Below are 17,688 nucleotides of genomic sequence, written 5' to 3'. Positions count from 1 at the left end.
CCATCCAACTTCAGTTCTACCCTGAATTCAACAGGTTGCTTGCCTGGGTCAATCCTTTCCAGAAAATTCTGGGCTGCTTTATATCTAGGTGCCTTGTCCTTCACCTTTGCAAATTCCCAGGCATGAGTTGGTCCAGGAATGGACCTGAAACCTCCTTACTTGTGGCGGGTGAGACCTGAGCCCCAGGGTTACGCCACATGCATCCAAGATGGCGACTGGCAAAGAGCCAAAGGGCACGCTGAATGTGCCTTGAGAAAAATAGGAAGTGTTTGCCATTGGCTGTATGATAATTAGTTCAGCCGCTTAGCGTGTGGACAGATATAGCTTACATGTATGCTTGAGCTCATGATCGCTTGACCTTTAATAGAATTGGATGGACATATATGATTACAATTGCTTAAGCATGAGACTGCTTATATATTGAGGGTGTTATCTGAATAAAGCAGAAGCTGCTTCATGAACTTCTGAAGTGTACGTGTCATTTGTCCCACTGGTCGGCAGCAAGCAGCAAGTGGTGGCCCGTACGGGGATCAGTGAGCGCTCAGGTAAGTAATAAAGGAGAAAATTTTTCACTAGCACAGTCAACTAGCAGTCAACTAGCAGGCTTCCCTATTTGAGGAAACGGTAGCCTTAAGGTTTAACGGAAGGTTCCCCTAGTGAGGGAACATGACAGAAGGCTGTCCTAAGAGACAGCAAAGGACATCCTGTAGTAAATGAATATGTGTAAGGTGTTATTTGTGTTACCTTTTCTTGTTTGGTTTCTGTTTGTTGTTGTTGTGATGATATGGACGTTAGTTCGTTTCTGTCTGACTTCCAAAAAACCAAAATTTCAAGAACAGAAGAGAAGGGGAAAAGATATTAGAAACTGTAAAAGAAGAACAATCAAGTTGAGCTTCTGAAAGAGAAAGTAGATGTTTAGACTCAGAACAGGGATGTGACTCTAAAGAACAGGAACTATCTGAGACAGAGCTAGAAAAGAAATTATCTCAGTGGCATTTAACTCCTACTGCGCCATGCCCTCCAGCATATAATCCAGATCACCACTCTTTTCCAAGTTGTAGGGGTGCATGTACCTGCTGCACAGGGGCGGCCCCCAGACAGTGGGCTGATGTAGAATCTCGATCAGTGTTCTCAATATTCCTGGTATTTGAAGATCAAAACAATCAGAGATATCATCAAATATTAGATATAAAATTAGTAAAACAGTTAAAAGAGGCAGTTATGTCCTATGGAGTACAAGCTGCATTTACCATTTCTTTATTAGAGAATGTTGCAAGTCAAAATCTTACTCCGACCGATTGGGAGTAATTTAGCAAAGGCATGTTTATCTGGGGAACAATATCTCATGTGGAAGTTGGCTAACCAGGAGTTATGCTCTGATACTGCCCGACGTAATGCAGTTGCGGGCAATTCTCAATGGAATCTAAACATGCTGTCAGGCCAAGGACTATATGAAGGGCAAGGTAATCAGATTAATTTCCACCCTGGTGTGTATCAACAAATTAGTGCTGCTGCCACTAAAGCTTGGAAAACGCTTTCAGGTGCTGGTGATCTTCAAGGACAGTTATCTAAAGTTATTCAAGGTCATAATGAACCCTATGCTGATTTTGTAGACAGATTGATTCAAACAGCAGGACGTATATTTGGAGATGTGGACCAGGCTATGCCTTTAGTCAAACAGCTTGCATATGAGCAAGCAAATAAATGGTGTAAAGAAGCAATAAGACCTTGGAAAAACCTTGGAGCCTACTTAAAGGCTTGTAGGGATATTAATGAGACTTTTATTCAAGGTCAGGTGATGGCTGCAGCCCTTGCACAGGGTCTTAGAGGTAATACCAGCTCCCACCCAGGCCAACAGTGTTATCAATGTAAACAATTTGGACACATGAAAACGGACTGCCCCCAAGGTTCTGTGCCAAAACTATGTCCTCGATATAAAAAAGGGAAACACTGGGCAAGTGACTGTAAATCAACTAGAGACAAAGATGGTAACACTTTACCTTCAAAAAATGGGAATCAGGGCCCCCAGCCTCATGGCCCACAAATATACGGGGCTATCCAGTCCGTGCCTCAGAACCATTACCCCTTGACTCCCAAATTAGACAAACAAGAGGAAGCACAGGATCAGACCTCTATGCCTCTGCCAGAGCAGTATTAACTCCAGAGATGGGAGTGCAACCAATACCAACTTCAGTTGTCGGCCCATTACCTAAAGGAACAGTGGGACTAGTTCTGGGGAAGAGTTCTTCTGCTTTAAAGGATTAAATATTGTCCCTGGAGTTATAGGCCCTGATTTTACAGGAGAAATAAAAATCCATGCTTCTTCACCAAGAGGTGTAGCAATAATAGCTCAGGGTGATCATATAGCACAATTGTTGGTCTTACCCAGCTGCCATGATCAATATCCATCAAAGAATATTATTAGGGGAGATAAAGGATTAGGTACTACTGGCCAAAATAGGGTCATTTTAACATTGGATTCAAAAGATAGACCTATGACAAAGTTAGTGATAGAAGGCAAAAGTTTTGAGGGCTTATTAGATACTGGGGCTGACAAAAGTATTATCAAAATTACAGAATGGCCCAAAGCCTGGCCACTTCAACAGGCAGATCAGACTTTAAGGGGATTGGGTATAGCTTCCAATCCTAACAAGAATGCAGCCATATTAAAATGGAAGGATGAGGAAGGTAATAATGGTACCGTCCACCCTTACGTCCTTGAACATCTCCCAGTAAACTTATGGGGGAGAGATATCATGGAACAGATGGGGATTTACATCTCACATCCAAGATCCCATACAGTAATCTAAAAGCTAATCAAATGATGTTAGCCCAAGGACTAACATATGGGGAAAAGGTCTTGGGAAAAATAGTCAAGGACCTACTTCACCCATTTTAGTTACTCCAAAACAAGATAAAAAGGGATTGGATTTTCATTAGGGGCCACTGAAGCAATTAAAATAACATGGAAATCTGATAAACCTGTCTGGGTCCCTCAGTGGCCCCTCTCAAAAGACAAATTAGGGCGAGTTGTCGGGGGGTGTCAGGCCCGGCAGGTACGCGGTGTGTGCCCCCCGCCCCAACTGGGACACCCCACACCCTGCCCGAGGCCGCGTGGGCCCGAAAGCTGCCAGGAAAAGCTCACCTAAGGTCCAGCCTAGCTCCTAGGCGCCATGTCAGACAGTGATCTGGGTGAGGATGAAGGCCTCCTCTCCCTGGCGGGCAAGATGAAGCGCAGGGGGAACCTGCCCAAGGAATCTGTGAAGATCCTCCAGGACCGGCTGTATTTGCACCACTACAACGCCTACCCCTCAGAGCAGGGGAAGCTGAGCCTTTCTGGACAAACCAACCTCTCAGTGCTGCAGATATATAACTGGTTCATCAATGCCCAGCGACGGCTTCTTCCAGACATGCTTCGGAAGAATGGCAAAGACCCTAATCAGTTCACCATTTCCTGCCGTGGCAGTAAAGCTGCAGAAGTGGCCCTACCCCGTGGTAACAGCCCCTCAGTGCTGGCTGTATCTGTACCTGCTCCCACCAATGTGCTCTCTTTGTCAGTGTGCTCCATGCCACTCCACACAGGCCAGGGGTAGAAGCCAGCAGCCCCCTTCCCACAAGGAGAGCTGGGGTCCCCCAAGCCCCTAGTGCCCTGGTAGTACACTTGCCCTGCTGACCAGGGCTGAGGCTGGAAGCCCCACAGGTGGACTCTTCAACACACCACCGCCCACACCCCCAGAGCAGGACAAGGAGGACTTCAACAGCTTCCAGCTGCTGGTGGAGGTGGCACTGCAGAGGGCTGCTGAGATGGAGCTTCAGAAGCAGCAGGACCTAGCACCCCCATGGCTGCACGCTCCCATCCCTTTAGTTTCTGAGAACCCCAAGTAGGCATCTGCTACCAGGGGTGCTCAAGGCTCAATCCAGCTGTTCCGGGTTTCTGGTTCGCTTCCCTTCCATACAGAGGGTTTTCTATGGATCACTGCCAAGCATCGGATCATCTCCTCTGTCCAGAAGTCTTCAGCCAGAAGATGCCAGCTGGCATCACTGCATTTGACAGGGACCTCTGCTGACTGTCTCCAGGCCTCCTCAGTGATGAGACCAAGAGATTGGAGATAGGCATGGTGCTGCTGCTGCTCCTTCAGGGAATCCTTGGGACCCTTTGTTCCAGCCTGCTTTCCTAGGCTGGGCTCAGGAAACCTGCCAAGTTCAGACCTATGCTGGGTTCATGCTGCTCCTGAGCTGTGCCTGTTTCTGTCAAACCTGGTGTGGACATTCCAAATTCCTAAGTGTGGGCAAAAGAAAAGAGGGACCCAGCACATGTAATGGCACCAACTCCAGTTGAATGTTTAGATTTTTGCTAAACTGTTTATTTTCCCTGTTTTGTTGTGGTTTGCATTAAGGGCAGTAGTTAGCCCAGGTGTGGGGAATGAGAGTGCATTGCAAGAGGAAAGATGAAGTCTGATCCTCCCCTGGGAATGATCTACCACTGCAACTGGGGTTGTCGTACAAGGAAGGAGTACTTTTGTTCGGGGGACCAGCTGACTCTCTGCATGATGAGAAATTCCAAATGGTTGTTCTGTTGTTCCTTTGGTTTACCAAAAAGCTGTTTGGAGCAGAAAAAGAAATTTGGCATTGGCTTTTTGCATCAGGCACAGAAGGGCATAGTCACAGCCAAGGGAGAGTCTAGCAAAACCTGACTCAACCTAGACATGGAGTAGAGAAGGATGATAAAATCAGAGATTTTTGTTTTTACTGTTTTGGAGTGGGGGTGGGGGGAGTAAGTTAGACTGAAGCAATGGACTTTCTTTTTTTTTTTTAAGTGCCTTGTTAATATTTTTCCTTTTTTTCTTGAACGCTTTGCCCTGCAGCCTGAGTTTTTAAATTCCTTTAGGAACTTGGGACTGGAATGTTAGAAGCTCCCAGCATCTCTACTTGGGGAGCAGTGAGCCATCTGCTGGTCAGGAAGCCCTTCTAGCTACTAGAACAGGCAATTTTTTCCCACAAAGGTGGTAGGAAGCTATTCCTGAAGGAAGCAGGGAATTTCCTGCAGTGGGCCTGGTAGCTTTGTCTTTGCTTCACCTTTCTTTAAACTGGAGTTGCAAGGGCCTTGCCTGAGTTTCCCAGTGAAATATCACATTTGGTCCTCACCCCCTACCCTTTTAATTTTGCTGTTTCATTGCTGATAGTTTCAACAGCAGTATACCCCGTCTTTATATATCTTAAGAAACACTGATCTTAGATTTTTATTAGCCAAAATATTTTTGTTCTGAATAATATTGTTACTGGGCCAAAAGACAGGCCAGGAGCCCTGGCCTGTTGTAGTTCCTGATATTACCAGGTTGGGCGTGAGGGGAAGGGGTTCCTGGGTGATGACTGACTTGGCCATGGCAAGGGCATACGTTTTGTCCTTCCTCAGAAGATCCCTGACACCCTCAGGGAGGCTCCCCTACCTCTCCTGAGTGACTTGGCCCATCCCTTGCAGTGGGCATGGGAATAGGTTACTTACAGAAAGGGAGTTTTGCCCTTTGTAGATGGGCAAGTTTTCTAATCTCTCCGTTCTGCCTCCCTCTGGCCTCTTAGCTGCAGGGAATTGGGCATCTTCACCCTTGTGGGACTCAGTTGGGGAAAGTCAACATGGCAGCTTCAAGGTTAGCTGAAGCTGTGCTTCCACCTCTTCCACCCCAGCAGTGTCCGTGAGCCCAGCTCTGATGGAGCTGATGGAGGACACCTGTAGTAGGTGACTCAGTGTATTGGGCTGGGTGGGATTTTCCTTTCCTACAGTGCACTGAACTGGGAAGGTGTGAGGGGAGAGGGAGCCATGCTGCTGAACTCTGTCTGGCATTCCCTGCTTGTAAAGGGGGCCTCTGCGGGTGAGACAGCTCTGCTTGGGTTTGGTTGTAAGATAAACCTGGAGGAGAAAGCACAGTTGTCCCATTGAATTATTTGAGCAAAAAACTACTGTAAATAACTTTGTTTTTGTCTTTTGTCAGATAAAATTGTTCTGTTTTTGTTTATTTTTAAAATAATAATAAAAAAAAAAGACAAATTAGAAGCGGCCCAACAATTGGTTAAAGAACAACTAGAGGCCGGACACATCAAACCATCCACCTCTCCTTTCAACACACCGATATTCATAATAAAAAAGAAATCAGGAAAATGGAGGCTATTACATGACCTAAGAGCAGTAAATTCCATAATGGAGCCCATGGGACCTATTCAATTAGGATTACCTACTTTATCGACTATCCCAGTTAATTGGCCCTCCATTGTAATTGACATAAAAGATTGCTTCTTTTCCATTCCATTACATCCCTCAGACACCAAAAGGTTCGCATTTACTGTGTCCTCACTTAATAATAGCTCTCCTAATAAAAGATATGAATGGATAGTCCTCCCACAAGGCATGGCCAACAGCCCCACTATGTGTCAAACATATGTAGGCAAGGCTATTGAACCCATACGCCTAGCAAACCCTCAACTTTTAATCTATCATTATATGGATGATATTTTGCTAGCTCATAAGGAAAAACCTGTCTTAGAGCAATGTTATAATTCCTTACTAAAGTCACTGGAAAGATGGGGCTTACATATTGCCATTAATAAAGTGCAAATGACAGACACCAAAAACTTCCTGGGATCTATCATAAATGAAACTATGGTTAAACCCATAAAAATTACCGTTCGGGTGGACAAACTTAGAACTTTAGATGATTTTCAAAAACTTTTAGGTGATATTAACTGGATTAGACCTTATCTTCATTTACCCACCTCAAGTTTGGGCCCCCTGTTTGATATTCTTAAAGGTGATTCTGACCCCCTTTCTAAGTGGGTGCTTACCCCTAAGGCTCGAGCAGCTCTCAAGCTTGTTGAAATAGCTATGGAAAAGTTTCATCTTGATAGTATTGACCTAGCTAAGCCTTTATCATTCATTGTCTTGGCCACAAATAAGTTACCCACAGGAGTGCTTTGGCAAAAGGGTCCTATTCTATGGGTTCACATGAATTATGCCCCTAACAAGGTCTTATCCTTGTTTACTGAATCTGTGGCAGAATTAATCCTTAAGGCGTTAAAAGTATCCCTTTCCACCTTTGGATCACATCCCTCAACAATCACTATTCCATATACTACTGATCAGATACAATATCTTATTAATAATTCAAATTCATGGGCTATAGTCTTTACTAGTACTTCTGCTGTGTTTGACAATCATTTGCCATCTGATCCTCTTCTCCAATTTTGGAGTCAACATCCTATAATTTTTCCTAAAGTCACCCAAAAAGAACCCATTATAGGAGCTACCCTTATATTTACTGATGGATCAAAAAATGGTACGGGTGCTATTACTATAGATAATGTTACAGAAACATTGCTGTTTAATACTCTATCTGCACAACAAACAGAACTATTAGTAGCTATAGAAGTATTCAAAACCCACCATGAGCCTTTTAACCTATTCTCTGATAGCAAATACGTTGTTAATGCTATTCAAAATTTAGAATTAACTGGTCTGATTTCCCTCACCTCCACTATTACTAAATATTTACAATGCTAACAAAAACTTATCTGGGACAGAAAAGATTCTTTTTATATTGGGCATGTTCAGGCTCATACTGGCCTTCCAGGTCCTCTAAGTTTACTCAATGGTTTAACAGACACGGCCACCAGAGACCCACACATCTTTAATACACTTAAAATGCAAAAACTTTTCATTCCAAATTTCATGTAAATGCTTCCACTGTACATACACGCTATAAAATTACTAAGGCAACAGCTCGGGACATAGTCAAGTCTTGTGCTAAATGTGCTACACTTATTCCTAACCCCTCGTTAGGAGTAAATCCAAAAGGGCTTCAGCCCAATCATATTTGGCAAATGGATGTAACTCATTATTCAGAATTTGGAAAACTACAATTCATTCATGTCTATTGATACCTTTTCAGGATTTATTATGGCCTCTGCTCATACTGGAGAAAAAAAACCAAAGATGTAATAACACACTGTTTACATTCTTTCTCCATCCTAGGGGTCCCCAAACAAATTAAAACAGATAATGGTCCTGGATATACATCCCAGGCCTTTAAACAATTTTGTTCCACCTTTGGTATTCAACATGTCACAGGAATTCCCTATCATCCTACTGGACAAAGCATTGTTGAGCGTGCCCGTTTAATGCTAAAAAACATGCTTTATAAACAAAAAGGGGGAATAGGGGCATCATACAGATCCCCAAAAGACAAATTATCTGTTGCCTTGTTCATCTTAAATTTTTTAAATCTCGATTCTGAGGGCCAATCGGATGCTGACCGTCATTCAGAGCCTAATAAGAAGCATCTACCTCAAGTGCTCTGGAAGGACATTCTATCAGGACAATGGAAAGGCCCGGATCCGGTGTTAATCTGGACCCGAGGATCTGTTTGTGTTTTCCCACAGGATGCATAATCGCCAGTTTGGGTGCCAGAGACATTGGTCAAGGCCTCAACAGAGACCCAAAAACAGGAAGAAGATGAGGAGGCTTCTCCCACTGATGGTGTTGGAGATTTCTCACCAAATTAATGGAGGAGACTTGTGTGAACTATGGGGGATAGTAAAGACGTGGCCCTATCCTGTACCCCTTACCAACTCTTTTATTCTATATCTTCCTATTTTTACAACAATTGGCCACATTTCTCCAGTCCGCTGTTCAATGAGGAAAAGAATGGTTTGGGCTTTTGTCCGAGGGAGGTCTATTGTGTGTTGTATCTGTTCTGTGCATATAGTGTTTATACAAAATGTGTATATATCGCCGCAGAGAAACAACCATTATTCGCCAAGCTCTCATCGCAATTGATGTGGCTCATCCCCCCAAGTCTGGTTAAATATGCTGGACTGGTAGTCAAAGACGGGTAAGATTCATGGGGAGCTCATACCGACCTAAGACAGGAAATGAGGGCTAGAGCCTCATTGACCTATGACGGGTAAGGATGTGGCTCTGTCCCGGACAACCTAAGACAGGCACGGTCTCTTTTATAAACAGAAAGGGGGAGATGTGGCGGGCGAGACCTGGGGCCCAGGGTTACGCCACATGCATCCAAGATGGCGACTGGCAGAGAGCCAAAGGGCGTGCTGAATGCGCCTTGAGAAAAACAGGAAGTGTTTACCATTGGCTGTATGATAATTAGTTCAGCCGCTTAGCACGTGGACAGATATGTATGCTTACATGTATGCTTGAGCTCATGATCGCTTGACCTTTAATAGGATTGGATGAACATATCTGATTACAATTGCTTATGCATGAGACTGCTTATATATTGAGGGTGTTATCTGAATAAAGCAGAAGCTGCTTCATGAACTTCTGAAGTGTACGTGTCGTTTGTCCCACTGGTCAGCGGCAAGTGGCACTTACTGAAGAAGGTATGACACCACAAGTCATAGAAGCAACTTCTTTGTTCTGTCTCACCCTCTGCAGCTCAGTCCTAAACTCCAAGCCCAATTGCCAAGTGTAGCCTTTGTTCTAAAGTCAGAAAAAGCCAATTGCTTCATTTCCAGGGGGCAATCACAAATTTACACCCTGACGAGATTTTGCCAAGCTATATCTGTCCAGCAGAGGACACTGCAAAAAAAGATCAAAGTGTTCTGTTGGGGAAATCTGAGGCCCAAGTACTGGAGGATGTAGGGTGGCTCAGGTTCTTTGCCTGTGTGGTTTGCAGGTAGAAAAAACAATCTCAGTGCAGACAAAGGAACCACATGTCACACTGTTGAATCAGGCTATTTCCAACTTTGGATGAAGCCTGTTGGTCTGTAATGGGGTGGGGCTGGCCCTGGGCTCATGAGAAGCTGTCTACAGGACTGCACTGCTGTGAGGTGGGATGTACTTTGCCCTGGCAACTGGCGCTGCCTCTGCGGCTTTCCTCCTCCTCAGTCAGGTCACCAGCTGTGCTATCCCAGAACGTGACTCTATCCTCCCTACTGGTCTGAAGGGCAAAAGGAAATTTCAGAAAGCTGCCAAGCACCTGATGTAAGGAAACCATAGCATCTGGAAATGGGCACTTTAAGTCAAAGATTAAAAGGAAGAGAAGAGAACCAATGTCTTCATGCACGAACCTGAAGTTTGTTATAAGATCCAAGTGGAAAAATATATATTCAATTTTGAACATTTAGAGTCTGGATAAAAACAATATTCATATATATGTATTACATATCTATATAACATTATATATATACACACATTCACATATATATTCAACATTCATGAGTGTGTGAAAGAGAGAGATTCTAAGTCCTATTCGGCAAACCTCATTGTCAATTAACACAGTAACTCTGAGTTGGGGTAAACAGTATTTGAAAGTACCATTAACCAGAGCATGGAAAGTACTTGGTTAAAACTTCCAACAGGTTAACTTGTGAAATAAGCAAAAAGACTGTGGGTTCCCCTCCTTTGCCAGTGTGTCGGCTCTCACAATTGTTTACTCCCACACCTGTCCTCTTTCACAACTCCCTTCCCTTCTGGCATGAGCAAGAATTGTTCTGGGGAAATTTCTCCTTTATTAAGTGTAGCACTCTCCCCGTTCTCTTCAAATAGAGTGGGTTTTGAGTCATTTTACTCTGAGGTGAATAAATAGGAATGCTTTTAAAATTAGCAATAATAGGAACCTGCACTTAAATAGTTTCATAATCTAATTAGAAATGTTCCAGCTATTTGGTCAAAAATACAGGTTTAAAACAAATAAATCTCTGCAAACTAGCTGCTCCCAGGGGATTTCTATTGGGTATATTGCACAGGACACATAACCAGATTTATAGATTTCTGTATGTTTATTTATACCTATAAATAACACTATGACTTGAAAATGTTCTAAAATTAGATTGTAGTGAGGGTTGTGCAACTCTGAAAATACACTAAAAACCATTGAGTTGTGTCCATTTACAGGGCAAACTTTACAGAAACCATATCTCAGCAACGAACCTAAAAAAATACATACACAAGCAAAAACAACAACAAACACTACAGTGATTTGGAAACACAATTTGGCAATGGCTAGCAATATTAAAGATAGGCATATCCTATGAACCTAGCAATTCTGCCCTAGAGGAACTCTCACAGAAACCCAAAGAAAACATGTGAGGAGGATGCTTATGGCAGGCAACATTCTTTGTAATAGTGAAAAACTGGAAACAATCTAGGTGTCCATCAGTAGGAGAATGCAGAAATACATGATGGTATAGTCAGATAATGGAACACTATAGCACATGCGTTCTAAATAACCAGCAAAGCTACATGTATGAACCTGGGTAAATCTTGAAAACAACTCTGGTGTGGGGGGAGTATGTTATAAAATGATATGGACAATCCAATGCCATTTTCAAAGTTTTAAAACATAAGGAAACACTATTGTAAATGAACACATGCATTGGTGATGATAAACATTATTTTCTATGATATTCTGTATGTTTGAAATAGTTCATAATCATTTTTTAAAATTAGCACACACTCATGGTTGTGTTAAGTGCTGTAGAAGTGACTTACACATGCAGCAATTTAAGGAATAAAAAAAGATAAATAAATTAGAGAAATACATTTGTAATAATACAATACCTCAAAAAATCACCTACTAAGATGCTTCACATACATTATCTTCAAAATTACCCATATTCCTACTAGCCTACCCATATGGCTAGTCTTATCATATCCTACATAGGTCCCAGGATACTGAAGCTGGAGACATAAGTAATATCCCTAAAATGACAGACGAGAGGATGGTGGAGTCATGGAAATATCCAGTGGTCTGACCCCCAAGCCTGGTGGATTTTATGCTCTATCATTCTGCATCTCAATGTCTGCTTTTCCTGTGGTGAAGGACCTTAGAAATGGTCAGTAGCATGGAGAAAACCAGAGCAATTTCACAGTGAGAACGAGATAGAGCATGGTGAGGTTGCCGGAACTTTAGTCTTCTTTGCCTAATACAGGTAAGTCAAGACTAGGAGTCAAAAGCTAGTGTCCCAATTCCACCGTGCTGGTGTCTAGCTAACTCTTCGAGTTTTCAGAGTCTCCTTCAGAAGACTCAGAATGATGCAGGAGCCTTCTAACATTTTCCAGCTGTCTGATTACTTATGAGTTTTAAGAACTAAGTCTCCATCAATTCTAAAACGCCTTCCTTCTTTTGTTGTACTTTCTTCATGTCAACTTTTGAACAAGCATCACCAGCTCCATGGCCTTTGGAAACAGGAGTGTTACAGACGTAAAGCTCTCCCAGTGCAGTCCCTCCACATCTAGGGGAAAAAGGATGGCAGTGTCAATTGGCTCTGAACAAGAAGCCCACTAGGCCTGGCATGGTCATTTAAAGGATTCCTGTTTCATTCATTTTATTTGTTTTCTTCTCTCACACTAGATGATACATATGTTAAACAAAACACTTCTTTGATTTAAAGGGAGGGATAAAAATAGGGAACAGGATAAGGAGAATTAGTGTTTATTTTAGGAAAATTAATGTTGCATAGCTTCTGCTGTATGTAGCTATGTACTTTTCTGTGTTTTCAAAACAAAAATGTTGGTCAGCAAAGTAGGAAGCATTGACTAAAGGAAACATGTCTACACGTACTGTGATCTGTGAGCTTCAGGATAGGATAGATCTAGCAAAATTTATGTTTCATGCTAACATCATACTCTATGTAAAACTAGACACAGAATGCCATGTGTTTGATGAGAGCACAACTGAGTAGCCAACTTTTCTGGAGTCAATCTTAGTTCTGCCATTTATATGTTGGATAACTTCGAACAAATTAGGTAACCTTTCTATGCTTCAGTTGCCTCATTCACAAAATGGAAATCATAGGAATGGCTACCTGTGTAGTCATGGAGAATAAGTTAATATAAGTAAAACACTTGAAGCAAGGGGAGTAAGGTATTCTTAGAAGTTGCTTTCTATCTGCTCTTGCTAAGCAACTAGATCCAGATCTTGACAGTTGCCCTACTTTCCCCCTTTCAGGCCATATGGTTTACTTTCCTCTGAGAAGTTTGTCTACAGCCAAGAAGCGATTCATCTGCCACTTAAATAAGAGTAAATGTATTGCTTTCAAATTTAAAAAAAGGAAAAAAGTAAAGATATGTGTATAGACCAGCCCCATCTGATAGTGGGTCTCATCTATCTGCCTTCTACTCATGGCCGAGTGATTGATGCATTCAGATTTCCAGTCACTGGAGCAAGACAACAGAGGTTCTCATAGGCTGGTGCTCTGAGGAGAGATGACATAGGATCTGTAATCACTGTCAAAACAGAGCAGCTTGGGTATGAGGTATCCCCCAGAAGCTCAGGTGAGACAATGGAGCAATGTTCACGGATGAGATGATTAGATTATGAGAGATTTGACCTAATCAGTGCATTGGATGGATTAATACTTTGAGGTACTACTCCACTGGGATGTAACCGTAGGTGGGTAGGGTGTGGCTAGAATAAATAGGTCACTAGAGACATGCCCTTGGGGTTTATATTTTGTCCCTGGCACCTCACATGTTCTTTCTGTCTCCTGGCTGCCAGGAGCTGAGCAACTTTCCTTCTTCACACCATTCTGCCATAACATTTTGCTTCACCCTGGGCCCAGACCATTAATTGAACCTATGAAACTGTAAGCCAAAATACTTCTCCTCCTCTGACTTGTTCTTGTCAGGTATTTCAGTCACAGAGACAAAAAACTGACTAATATATGCCCCAATACTTTGTTCCACTAAGTTTTACATTTACTAAAGAATGAGAAGGCTGGGAGTTGGCCTCATTGCTAACAAGCCAGGGGAGGGAGGGGTGGGTAGCCTCAAGGCCTGATTTCAGCTGCCATGGAAATTCTGGCACTGGTTAGTGCTCTGCTACGTGATTGGCATAGAGAGTAGATAATCCAGACTACCTAACAATTGAGTATTTAGGGAAACAATGGGTCCTGGTTATTAACCTTTTGCTGAGTTATTTCTTTTATTCTTCTTTGGACTGCCCCTTTATGACTCAACCTATTTTTTTGTCGTTACAGGAACCTACTCAACTTAAAACATTAAATTTTGTTCCATTTACTTTTTAAAACAGACAATAAATTCAAATGCTTCAAAATTCAAAGGATATGATGAAGTGATCTGATTTCCATTCTCAAAGCCAATTAGTATTACTGGTTCCTTTTGAGTTCTTCCAAAGATACTTTCTGCATATAGAATCAGCTCTCTGTATTCATGGGTTCTGTATCTGTGGATTCAACAAACTGCAGATTGAAAAAGATATTTTTTTAAATTGAGCCTGTACTGAACGTGTACAGACTATTTTTCTTGTTATTATTCCTTAACACATTATAACAACTTTTTACATAAAATTCACATTAAATTAGGTATTATAAGTAATCTAAAGATGAATTAGTGTATCAATAAAAATTTAGAAAAGGCCTTGCTGGATTAATAAGCACGTTCATATGAAACTTTTCCAGATACTCCACAAAATTACATCGATTTTCATTTCTACTAGCATGAGTCCCTGTTTTCCCAAATTAGTCTGAAAGCACACTGCCAAACTTTTTAATCTTTGCTAAATCTAATAGGCAGAAAATGATATCTCAAAAAATATATACCATTAAAGTTTTGATTGGATTTTTGTGTGTGTGGCACTGGGGATTGAAACTACGGGAGCTCTATTGAGCTACAACCATACCCCTTTATATTTTTATTTTGAGACAGAATCTCACTGAGTTGCCCAGGCTGACCTTGACCTTGCAATTCTCCTGCCTCAGTCTCATAGGTCACTGGGATTACAGGTGTGTGCCACCATGACTGGCTATTCATTAGAATTTTTTAAAAAGTGAGTTTCAGCAACTTCTCCTATGTTTTAGAGCCTTTGGAATTCCTTTTCTGTGAGGCGTCTAATTCTGTGATTGCGATAAGAATGATGAGCAGGTGAGGATGCCGGCATGTCTGCCCTGTGTTTACTTCCACTGAAATATCAGTTCCACATAGAGCAGCATCTGCTTCCGGCAGTGTGTTTATATGCTCTCAGGGTGAGTGCCATAAATTTTCTGCTAATAAATCTGTGCTGGGGAGTTGTTTGATACTTTAGACACAGGGACACTGGATAATTGGAATCAACTTTAAGAAATGAACATTTTTCTTAAGTTCTGTTTTATTTGAATTGTTTCTATAATGCATTTTCCCCTTCATCCAAAGGGTAGTTCCACTGCAGTTTTAAAATGTTATTCTGAATTTTCTAAGCACCACAATTGGTAGTACACATGGATTTTTCTTGAGACTTGGACAATGAGCAACTTTTGGCTGAAATTTGTTGACACTTTACTATAAATTTTAATCAATGAAAATACATTAAGGTTTAAAATGAAAGAAGAATATTTACATAACACTAGCCCTTTATTTTAGAGGATGGGGAAAATAAATTTTTTGTTTAAAAATATTTAGCTTTTATTAATGTTAAGCTCATCATTAAACTATTCTGTATGAGATATTTATAATCAAATATTTTTCTGAAAAGTGTAGATTTTCTAATGTTGCAATATAGGGGGCTATTCCTACTTTCACTTATATTTTTATTGAAAAAAATTTTTAAAATTTTTTTTCATTTATTTATATGTGGTGCTGAAAATCGAACCCGGTGCCTCACACATGCTAGGTAAGCACTCTACCACTGAGCCACAACCCCAGCCCCTCAGAATTTTTTATGAAGCACACATTATGCCCCATGTGCTGTGCAAGAGGTCTGAAAAACAAAGATAAATACTACTTGGTCCTGCCCTTAAGGTGTGTTTGGAAAAGTGAAAAACACAAGCCAAATAAGAGTATGGCCATAAGATGAAGAAAACTCCACATGCCAAATATTGTGAGAAATGGAGGAAGAACACTTGGTCTCTGAGCGTCACCAAGAGGTCCCACACGGGGTGGCTTCCTCAGTTGAGAGGCAGGATGGCGTCTCTGCTGCTTATTGATGATGGCAACAGTCTTACTGGAGCAGGCGTTGTGCTCAGCACTTTGTATGTACATTAGCTGCTTAATATTTACAAGCCCAATGAAATTAGTGGTTCAGTTTTCTTTTTGCAAATGAGGAAACATGGTCACTGATTAAAAACAGGAAGAGTTGAGATATAAACCCAGGTCCATTTGACTTGGAGTCTGTTTGAGCCCTTAATAAAGAGTTGGGGCTTCGGAATTCTACAAGACTAGATTTTAATCCCAGCACCACACATTCTAAATAACTATTGGTAAATTACTTAACCTCTATAAACTGCAGTTTTCTCCTCTGTAAATAAGGATAGTAATGAAATCTGTGAATGATACCGCCCAATTCCTCTCAAATAGTTACCCTCCTTCCCTCCTTCTTCCTTATGAATACAACCCACCTCCAATAACTTCCCGAAAGTTCCAGCTCCTCAATCCCTCAACTGGCCTTGCAGCAACACATGGCTTAGTCCTGGTCAATGAAAGACAAGGGGGAAGTCAGAGAAAGGAACATTTCCTCCATAATACAAAAGGAGTTGCTAGGAACCTGAATTAATTACATAGGCTTGACTGAAACCTGACATTATTCTAGCTAATTTGCAATCCAAAAGGAGATTGCGATGGATAAAATAAGAATAGCTGCAGAAAGAAGAGTCCTTGTTGACATCGCTAAGCCAAGATCATCATGGAAATAGGAGGCAGTAAATTTTCTTCATTATTTAAACTACTTTTAGTTGGACATCCTGTAACTCATAGATACACCAGTTTTATTGAGTTTTTTTTTTGTTTTGTTTTGTTTTGTTTTGTTTTGTTTTTTGTTGTTGTTGTTGTTGTTGTTTTTGTGGTACTGGGGATTGAACCCAGGGCCTTGGGCTTGCAAGGCAAGCACTCTACCCACTGAGCTATATCCCCAGCCCTTTATTGAGTTTTGAACAAGCTAAATGGTATAAATCCCCTAACCCTACACTGGCAAAGAGTGCTCAGTAACAGAGGTTATTATAATCTTGGATAAGTTATCTAAGCATGGCTTTCATTTTATAGCTTTTGACCATTAACAAGGTGTGAAAGATTTCTTTCTTTTTAATAACTATTTCCATATCTACTAGATCTAAGTGTGTAAGTGACACCACCGTTTAGCAGTGACGAATTCTGCTTCCTCAGGTGTTGAAATATAACATCAGAGAAACACGCCAAGGCAAGCATATTAAGCAGATTTTATTTAAAGGTAATAATAGACTTCTCCTGGGAGGGAGAAGCGGGCCATGGCTGATGTTCTAAAGTCCCAAGAAGTGAGGGCACCCTACATCTTTTATAGGTTAAGGTCTCTTGTTCTCCAGTTCTCTCCCCCTTATCTCTCCTTCCTGCCTATGTGACTAGGCCTGGTTTTGCAGTTGAGATGCATAAAGTGAGAAGCAAATGGGCAGGGGGAGGGCCAAAGTGATTCAACCAGGCAAGGGCCAGGGGGCATTGATTAGCAGCCTTGCCTGTAGTCCTTGATAAGGGCAGGTAAATTTGGTAATCAAGGGCTCCAGAGATTCTTGACATTCCATTTTCCCAGGGACAGTCTCCATCTTCCAGAGGCAGATGGCTTTCATGGCCTCCATTTCCTTGATTTGACCTGATCCCCTATTTCTACACCAACTGCCTATCCCCAATTCTGGCTTCATAAGTACAGTCCTGCACCAAAGAATAACATTCTGGTCAACAAGGAATAGTACATGTCATGGTGATCCCATTAGATTGTAATG

General features: G+C 41.7%; 1 pseudogene across 1 annotated transcript; it reads left to right on the top strand.

Annotated features, from left to right (window-relative positions):
- The first annotated feature begins 3,120 nt into the window (after positions 1–3,120).
- Positions 3,121–6,017, top strand: LOC306663203 (homeobox protein TGIF2-like; annotated as a pseudogene). Its single transcript has one exon. The product of its transcript is annotated as a homeobox protein TGIF2-like (transcript).
- The last annotated feature ends 11,671 nt before the right edge of the window (positions 6,018–17,688 follow it).

Source organism: Sciurus vulgaris (assembly GCF_902686455.1).
Source record: "Sciurus vulgaris genome assembly, chromosome: 6".
Taxonomy (NCBI): Eukaryota; Metazoa; Chordata; class Mammalia; order Rodentia; family Sciuridae; genus Sciurus; species Sciurus vulgaris.
The sequence above is the reverse complement of the archived record's forward strand: the minus strand, read 5'-3'. Positions and strand labels throughout refer to the sequence as shown.